This window comes from Chlorocebus sabaeus, chromosome 13 (assembly GCF_047675955.1).
Source record: "Chlorocebus sabaeus isolate Y175 chromosome 13, mChlSab1.0.hap1, whole genome shotgun sequence".
NCBI classification, from domain to species: domain Eukaryota; kingdom Metazoa; phylum Chordata; class Mammalia; order Primates; family Cercopithecidae; genus Chlorocebus; species Chlorocebus sabaeus.
This window is the reverse complement of record NC_132916.1, coordinates 479,877-488,808: the sequence shown is the minus strand read 5'-3', so window position 1 is coordinate 488,808 and position 8,932 is coordinate 479,877. Positions and strand designations below refer to the sequence as shown.

Genomic DNA, 8,932 nt, shown 5'->3' with positions numbered 1-8,932 from the left:
ATTAGCCAGGTGTGGTGGCCCACGCCTGTAGTCCTGGCTACTTGGGAAGCCAAGGTGGTAGGATGGCTTGAGACCGGGAGTTCAAGGCTGAAGTGCGCTATGACTGTGCCACTACACTCCAGCCTAGGCAACAAGCAAGACCCTGTCCCTAAAGAAAAAAAAAAAAGCGTGATTGCTGAGGCCCAGAGAGTCCAAAGGGCTGGCCTGAGATCACACAGAAGGGGCACGCCATGTGGGGCGAAGCTCAGGCTTCCCCCATCCATCTGGGTGTGCTTTCCTTGTTATTAATTCACATGAGTGAATCGTTGCAAATGATGCATCTGGATAAACACTGGACTTCTGTTTCCCCACAGCTGCAGGAGAATCACAGTCTCAGCGGCTGCTGCTCCTGAGGGGCGCACATGCTGCCCGGTCTGGAGGGTTCGCTGCAATCGGTGCTACAGCTTTAGGAACTGTGATTTACTGCGGATTTAAAACTCTTTAAACAGCCGACTTCCTGCTGATGGGTCTGAGGGAAGAGCGGCAGCGACTCGGGCAGGGCCTCAGTGTGGAGGCTGGGAGGAGCGCCTGCTTTTTAGGAAAGGATGCTTCAGCCTCAGCCTCCCGTCCATGCTCCTCTCCGGTGTGAGTGCAGAGAAGGTCCTGGGTTCTGTCTGTGGCTTCACTCTGGGGGTGAGTGTGCCTCTGGAGTCTCTGAGGGGACGCGGGAAGGACGTTCAGTTCAGAGCCTTTAGCCAAAACTTTTACAGCAGCGGGCAGGGCAAGGGCTCCTGCACACTCTGAGTTTGAGAGACAGCACCTCAAATTTTCCAACCCTGGCCCACGTGGAGTCAAGCAAGGCTGCTCCGAGGAGGGAAATGGCAGCCCTGGTGCTCTGGGCGGGCCTGGAGGGCTGAGCCTCGGGCAGTCAGCACCACCCTTCCCTCTCCCTGGTTCCCAAGAATCTGAGAGCGATTGAGGAATTGAGGCTGTGAAGTTTTAGGCACCCCTAGGATGAGTACAACGTGGGTTTCACACAAGGGAGGCTGCTGCACCATTCTGCCTGGTCACATTAACTATCCACATTTTCCCAAGGAGTGAGGATGCGCCCGTTTCCTCAGGGTTCTTTGGTGGTGGTTTCAGTTCCTTGCTTCGGTCTCTGGCTGACAGAATTGACTCTACAGGCTTAGCCCTCATTCGTCCAAGACCCAAAGCTCCCAGGATGCAGCTGGGAGCTGCAGTGAGCACCTGTGCACCTGCTGATTCTCCAGGTCTTGCATGGCCATGGTGGGCTCCCTCTACAGAGGCTCAGGACTTGACTCGTATTAGGATGGGGTGTCATAGTTTTGTCTTGCTTTACCTTTTGAAAAAATAGACACAGGGTTTTGCTCCATTGCCCAGGTGGGAGTGCAGTGGTGCAATCACAGCTCATTGCAGCCTCAACCTCCTGGGCTCAAGCAATCCTCCCACCTCCACCTCTCAAGGAGCTAGGACCACAGGCACCACCATGCCCAGCTCATTAAAACATTTTTTTTTTTCCTTTGGTAGAGATGGGGTCTCACTATGTTGCCAAGACTGGTTTCAAACTCCTGCACTCAAGTGATCCTCCTGCCTTGGCCTCCCAGTGTTGGAATTACAGGCATGAGCCACCAGGCCCGGCCTTGTTTTACTCTTTATAAATCATGTATATGAACATATTTTATTAATCCCAATAAAACCAAGGCCTTCAAGTCCAAAAGAGCTGCAGCAGAGGAGGTGGAGAAGAGAGATATGTAAGCATGGAAAACATATTCTTAAGGTCTGTTTTCAAGATTTAGTGAAATTTTGGGAAAAGGTACAGAAAATATTTTCATATTTTGTACTTATAATTGTTACTGTGAAAAGAGTTGCTTTTTATGGAGTGACATAAATTTGAGAAAAAAAAGGTTGTGTTTAAGAAATTCGATACAGCTCTGAATTATACATGGAATGTTATTCAACTCAGTAGAATGTGGTGTGTGGGCAATTATCCAGCATAGTAATTCCACATTACAAACCTTTAAATTTAAAACAGATCAAAATGAATCAATTTTGTAAGTGGCTTTACCTAGGTGCAGTGTTTGCATTATGTGACATTTACTTTATATTGTCACGCTGTCCTTGAAGAGTCCATTTGTTCATATTTTGGTCCTCAACCAGGAGCAGTATCTGGTATCTGCACAGCTGCGTCTGGGGGCAGCTCCCAGAACAGTGGCTGCAGAGGCACAGGTGGCAGCTCCACCTGGGCACGGTGTGGGCTGCGGTAGCCTCCGAACACCTCCAGGAGTGAAAACCCAAACTCTTGTTCTTTGCTGTAAAGCATAATTTTTGTTTTAAATCCTAGATTGAAAAAAATATGTCACAGAAAGTTCAGAAGTGAACTTTTCAATCCTAATCTTCTCAACCACAATCATTTGCCATTTTTCTTGTACTTCTTTTTCCTATGTGCACTTTTTACAAAGTTGCAATCATAGTCCAGGAACGATGTTTACATCCTGCTTTTCTTTTTACTCATTATGCCAACTGCAATTTCTAAGTTGCTGCATAGTCTTCAAAACCATAATTGTAAAAGGTTGCTTAATAATTAATCGGGCATTTATTTTGAAAATCCTCTCTTCTGTAAATGACACTATGACCAATATATGCCCCTCCCTCATGCCATGTTAATTACTGGGTCAAAGAACATAAACATAATTTTGTTTCTTGATACACATTGCCACATCTCTCCTCCCAGCATTGAACCAGCTTCAGTATCACTAATATATAAGGATACATTTCACCACAATTTATCATTACATTTTTGTAACATAATGAAATAAACAATTATTTAATTATATTATTTGACCATGAGCAAATCTGGCTATTTTCTTATTAAGATTTGCAATTTTTCTTTCATGTTTATCTAAATCATATTAACGGATTTCTTATCAATAAATTTTTCTATCAATTTGTTTGATCTTTTTATGTAATAAATAATCCCTTATGCTGCTTTTTAAATCTCTAGGCTTGTCAGAATGTATCGGGAACATCAAAGGCCATTTTTTATTATTTTTTCCATAGAACCTGCATTTATTTTTACTTTAATGTTTTATCATTTGGTTGATGGAAGTCACACTTAACTGGTAAAGAGAGTTGTGGAGTTAGTCAGCCAGTGTGCAAATCTGATTTGATATCATGCCGGCCCAAAGTAAAGACCCTGGTTTCTGCGAATCCACAGGGCATGGAATGGGTAATGAACTCTGACCCTTTCTATAAGGAGGATGGATGACAGCGTGGGGATTCCCATCAGGACTTCCACTTCCAGGAAGGTTGATGGGCTCCAGCCATCTGCAGGCTGTGTCATCCTCAGCCTGAACTCACTGGGGTGCAGTCCGAAGGTGCCCAGATGCCCCAGGATTTCCTGGGGCAGCTGAGGGCTTTCAGAAGGAGGCTTCCTGGGCCCCAGGGCAGGGAGGAGGTGCCAGGAATTCATTGCATTTTTGCAAATTCACATTAGGACTCAGAACTTTTGAGGACTCATGGAAATTCTCGAAAAATTATTCTGCCTCCAAAGCATTGTGAGAAAGCTGGATCGATAAACATCATTGCTGACTGTGTGCCAGGCACTGAGCTTGGTGCTTGGTGTAAACAGTCTCTGCTCCTCACAACGATTCTAAAAGGCTGACAGGTTTTTTACTCCAGATTGGAGAAACTGGAAACTCAGGGTAAAGCGTTCCTTGGTGACGTGGCAGGTGACTTGCAGTGCCGTGACCCATCCGACTTGAATCTTATGCTCTTCTTACTGGCCCTGGGCCCTAACAGAGACACAGATGTCATTCTTGCCGTTATCCCTTTGGGATTTCTTAATCTTTTACCTGAAGCTTCAAAGTTGTCAATTAGTCTAAGGCTCTGGGCCAAGTATGGACTTTACATGGTTCAGGCAAGTTGCCTAGGGATTTATTTTCTTCTTTGTGCTTTTTCTGTAATTAAAAGATTTTTTTAAACAATAATTGTGTATCAGAAAAATACAATAAAAGCTTTAAACATTTTTATGAAGTTGACAATTTGCTTATAAAAGCAATCATGGCTGCAGGGCTTAGGGCAGAGGAAATGAATGTTTCCCTGAGATTTCCTCTTTTCGGCCGTGGCTAACCAAGCAGGCCACTAATGATGAGATTGGAGGGAATTATGTGGCCAGTTTTCGGCAGCAGGGCAGGGTTCCTGGGGACTGTGAAGCCTCTTTGGTTTTGTGATACTCATGTGGGGCCTGGTCCACATCACTTAGGGTGTTTTATTTCTCTTTAGGTCTTGGACCTGGACCCGAGAGAGCCCAGAACCACAGGAGCAGCAGAAGGGCTGGAGCGTCCCACAGCAACTGTGGGCCCGCGGTGGCTCTGGAGCCAGTCGGCGTGACTCTGCCATTAGCTCTGTCCCCTTTGTGAGGTGATTCAAATTCTCAGAACTGTTTGCCTGTTGGAAACATGGGGATGATAGCTCTGTGTAGTGCTGCTGTGAGGGTTAAATGAGATAAGTATGTGTAAAAGTGCTTAGTACAGACACACTTCATATTCTCAGTCACTGCCTGTGTTCCACCAGGAAAAAGTGCTTTCTGAGTCAAATTTTGTCTATTTTTCAAGGCTCAGCTGATCCCTGCTGTGAATAAGTTTACAGGAAGCTTACTGTTACCCCAGACAGGAATCCCTTCTACTCTAGCTGGGATTTTTCAGCAGTTAGGGCCTGTTCAACAGAGTAAGCCAGCAGGAGTTACATTTAGCCTTATGTAGCTGTGTGCATTTTAATGTTTGTGCCGAGTAGATTCTAAGCTCTTTGAGGGCAGGAACCATGTGTTAGATATCTTGGAATATCTTACAGAATCTCGAATAGTGGCAAGTCCTCCAGCAGAAGCTGCAAACTGACTCCTTACCATGAGCCGGAAACTGGAATGCTGTTTTCACTGTACTGGCCTTTGGGAGGTAGAACGGCCACACTGGCCAGTGCACGTGGTCCGTGCCAGATGGCTCCATCCTACCTCCTTTTGCAGGGGCTGGACAAGGGCAGTCTGGGTGCTTGACTCAGCCAATTCTGAAGATAGGTCTTTGTGTGGCAGCCATCAGCCAGAAAAAGAAATTCTATTTTGATTTGGTCATTTATTGGCATGAAGTTTTACTTTTGCCCACTGTGGTCAACCAGATATACTGGTTGGTGCTGGTTGCAGACCACGGAAGGCCCCACCTGTGCCATGGGCACAGACAGATGGGAGCAGCTGGCTGCCTGGAGACAGGACCTCAGTTTCCGTTTGATGCAGCCACTCCAAATAAACATGCCGGTCTATTGTTTGTAGCTGGCATCATTGACTTTCACAGAAAACCCCCAAAAGAAGATGGGGTCTCTCCACCGGCCTGGGTGGGGGTGCAGCTACACCTTGCACATGGTTTCACATGAAGAGAAACATGAGATGAAATACAGGAACAAGAAAGAGAGATACAAGAACTAAGAGTGAGGAGTATCTCACTTTTAACCCTTCTCGTGTCTTTGGGGTGCCACCATTTTTGTGAATGGGACTAGTGATTCTAGAGTATAATACATTTCACAATCACAACTGACATTTTGTCTGTTTTCCAACACATTTAAAGGATACAAAATATAATATCACATCAGTCTTCATAATAGTAATATAGTCAGATATTACGCATGATCGTTCTACTAAGTTTATTTGAGGGAAGCAAACACTGAGAATTCAGGGATGAGATTCCAGCCTCTGTTGGCCTCAGCGTCACCAGGGTGCTAGTTTCTCCTGAGCCTGAACCTGCATTTTAAGCAGACCCAGGTGGTCTCTTGCACATTCTTGTTGGAGAAGCACTGCTGTGGGGTCAGCAGAGAAGTCCTCTCCATGTTTCATTGAGTTACAGCCCCCAGGTTAACAGTCCTCCCCTGACTTGCCAGAAAGAGCAGCCTTCCTTCTTTCAGAAGGCCTGGGAAAACTGCTCACACTGGGACTTGCGGGCGGTTAGATTCAGTGCCACAGAGGGCTTCCAGTTGAGGTTCATTCCCCATTCCCCTGGGTCCCAGCATCACTCCTGAGGCTTTGCTTGTGAGAAACTGTTCTGCTTTTTTAGGAGCAGCAGCAGCCACTTCAGCACAGGCTGAGGGTCTCTTATCTGAAGTGCTTGGGATCAGAAACGCTTTGAATTTTGGATTTTTGAATATTTGCATGTACATAATGAGATATCTTGAGACAGGACCCAATTCTAAACACGAAATTCATTTATGTTTCATACACATAGCCCGAAGGTCATTTTATACAACATTTTAAATAATTTGTGCGTGAAGCAAAGTGCGGACTGCATTTTGACTGTGACACGTCACATGAGGACTGTGTAGAGGTTTTCACTTGTGGGGTCATGTTGAGGCTCAAAATATTTCTGATTTTGGAGCATTCTGGATTTCGGATTTTCCAATTGGGGTGCTCACCTGTGTCACTTTTCTGCCAATCCACCACCAGGTTTGTGCCTCTCAGGTGAGACGCATGGTCCAGAGAGATCTTGGGTCTCAGACAGACAAAACTGACAAGGACAAAAATGCACCCTCAGCTGAGAAGAGGGCGCCGGATAGAATTCTGGTTAAAAACACTGTGAGGCAGTCAGGTGTCTGACCTATGTGGTCGCCGACGAGGGAGTGGGTCATGGCTGACTGGTGTGGTGTGCAGACACAGAGGCTCAGTTCCATGGTCACCAATGAGGGAGTGGGTCACGGCTGGTTGGTGTGGTGTGCAGGACACAGAGGCTCGGTTCCTTGGTCTCTCCCTGTGAGCACTGCAGAGAAGGCAGCTCAGTGGACGCTACTCACACAGGGGCAGGGAGGGGTGGACAGTGCCCCGAGGGACTTTCCGATATACTAAAATTGCCTAACACAGCAGTTCCTCATGGATATTGGTAACGAAGGCAAGATGTGTTTTTGGTTTATTGTTACTTTTGGCAAGTCTCCAAAACTCATACAGCCCAGTTTTCTGATGGAAACTGAGAAACGTTTATCAACAACAGTATCTACCCAATAGAATCTTGTAGACTTAAATGCAGTAATGTGTTTTTAGAGCACTAGAGTCTTTGAAAGAGACCTGTATTATGAAGTAAGAGTATCAGGTTTTATTCTCGGTAAACTTCAGAAAGTACAAATACTGCCACTGGATGGGAGTTTCCTTGTTCATTTTCCTGCACGGGGCACCTTCGATCACACCTGTTGTCTGCATGAATCAGGTCTTCTCTATTACTCAGAGGTACGTCATCCATTCTAGAGAGTTCTGTCTCCCATATGAAGTGCTTCCTACAGAAAGAAAGAATGTACAGCTCTTCATGTTGCCAAAGCACCAAGACACACTAAACCCACACAGCACATTCCACAGGGCATTTCGAGTGGCTGGAGGCCAGAGCCCAGGGTAGCACCTGCACACTCTCGTGTGGGAAGTGGGCATGACCAGAGGCAGAGGCCAGACTTGGCAGCACGTGCTGAGGTTGCAGAGTCCTGAGGAGGCTGCTAGGCCCTGACACTGCGTGGCCCAGACAATCCAGCCTGACAAGGAGCTGCATTCCACCCGTGTTGGAGATGGATGCTGACAGACTGCCGCACAGAAGCTTCTGCAGCCTGGTACCCACCAGGCCCATGGAGGAAAAGGGTTCTGGAGTGAAAAGCCTCATCTGGTCCTCAGGAGGCATCTGTGTGAGGGCAAGGCCCTGTTTGCCCCGTGTGTCAGAATATATGAAGGACCGGAGCTGGGCTTGGCCACTCCTGAGACAACATCAATGGATCCTGCACAGAGCATTCCCAGGCCGGGCTGGAGAGACTTTGATGGAGCCTGTACACAGCATCCCTGGACTGGGCTGGAGAGACCTCCTGCCTGTTTGCACACACTCGAAGGGGTATTGTTGTGTGAATTGTTTTCTGAACACACCACTTTCCTTACAGAAACTCCTATTCATCCTTCAATCCCAGCTCACAGTCACCTCCTCTGGGAAGCCCTCCATCGCTGGTCATTGTTGGGTGGCGTGCCTGTCTCTTCTTTGGACTGCAAGCTCCCCAGGGATCCTTGTTGTGTCTTTCATTGCTTTCCTCCACTTCTCGCATGGTTCTTGGCACACACTGGGTGCTTACTGAATACATGGTCAGTAAATTTAAAGGATGAGATGTACTGATTAGTATTTGTATCAGATTTTTTTTTTTTCTGTATCAGATTTACAAGCTCCATGATGCCCCACCATGTGCTAAGAGCAGTAACTACACCCCATTCTCTCCGCACCTTTTCCTGCTGCCACAGGCTTACGTTTTTATCCTATTATGAACTTAACGCTTTTTGAATTCACTTCTTGAATTATTATCCGGGCTGCTCAGCTAAGAGGTGGATCCCTGTGGCTCTCAGTGGTGTCTGTCCTGCCATGGGCTGAGACCCGTGACTTCTCAGGAGTAATTACAGTGAAGACACTTGCTGGCCTGCTTGTGACTGCAGAGCTGCAGACCCAGGGAGTCAGGAGGGGAATAAAACCCACAGCTGACACAGCTCTGTGGTCCTCAGGTTGCCTCTCACAGACAGAGAGGGGAGATGACACTCTGCTTCTCCTACAGTTTGGAAATTTCACCTAAGCATCTGCAAGTGTTTTACAGGGAACATGCTGGGTCAATAATTGGAACCTTTGGTGTGGGCAGCAGTTCGCTGAGGATTGCAGAGCGGGCTGCAGTTTCTAACTGCGTGTCAAGGCCCCGCACCTGTGGCAACCTGGCGTCGGCATTTCTGCAGCCTGCCTGTGACCTTCAGTGAGTGCAGGTGTCAGGTCTGACCCTTGCTCTGTGGATTCCTGCATCAACCTCGGGAAAATATGTTCACATCCTGGTGTATTTTCATTTTAGACCAATTTGTTTTTGCCCCTGTGTCCGGGCTTTGGGCTCCCATGTGTGATGGCTGCTGGCT

General features: G+C 46.9%; 1 long non-coding RNA gene across 1 annotated transcript; it reads left to right on the top strand.

Moving 5' to 3' along the window:
* The first annotated feature begins 521 nt into the window (after nucleotides 1-521).
* Nucleotides 522-8,291, top strand: LOC119625098 (uncharacterized). Its single transcript, XR_005241226.2, has 3 exons — nucleotides 522-672; nucleotides 4,282-4,414; nucleotides 7,139-8,291. It is a non-coding gene; the product is annotated as an uncharacterized lncRNA (long non-coding RNA).
* The last annotated feature ends 641 nt before the right edge of the window (nucleotides 8,292-8,932 follow it).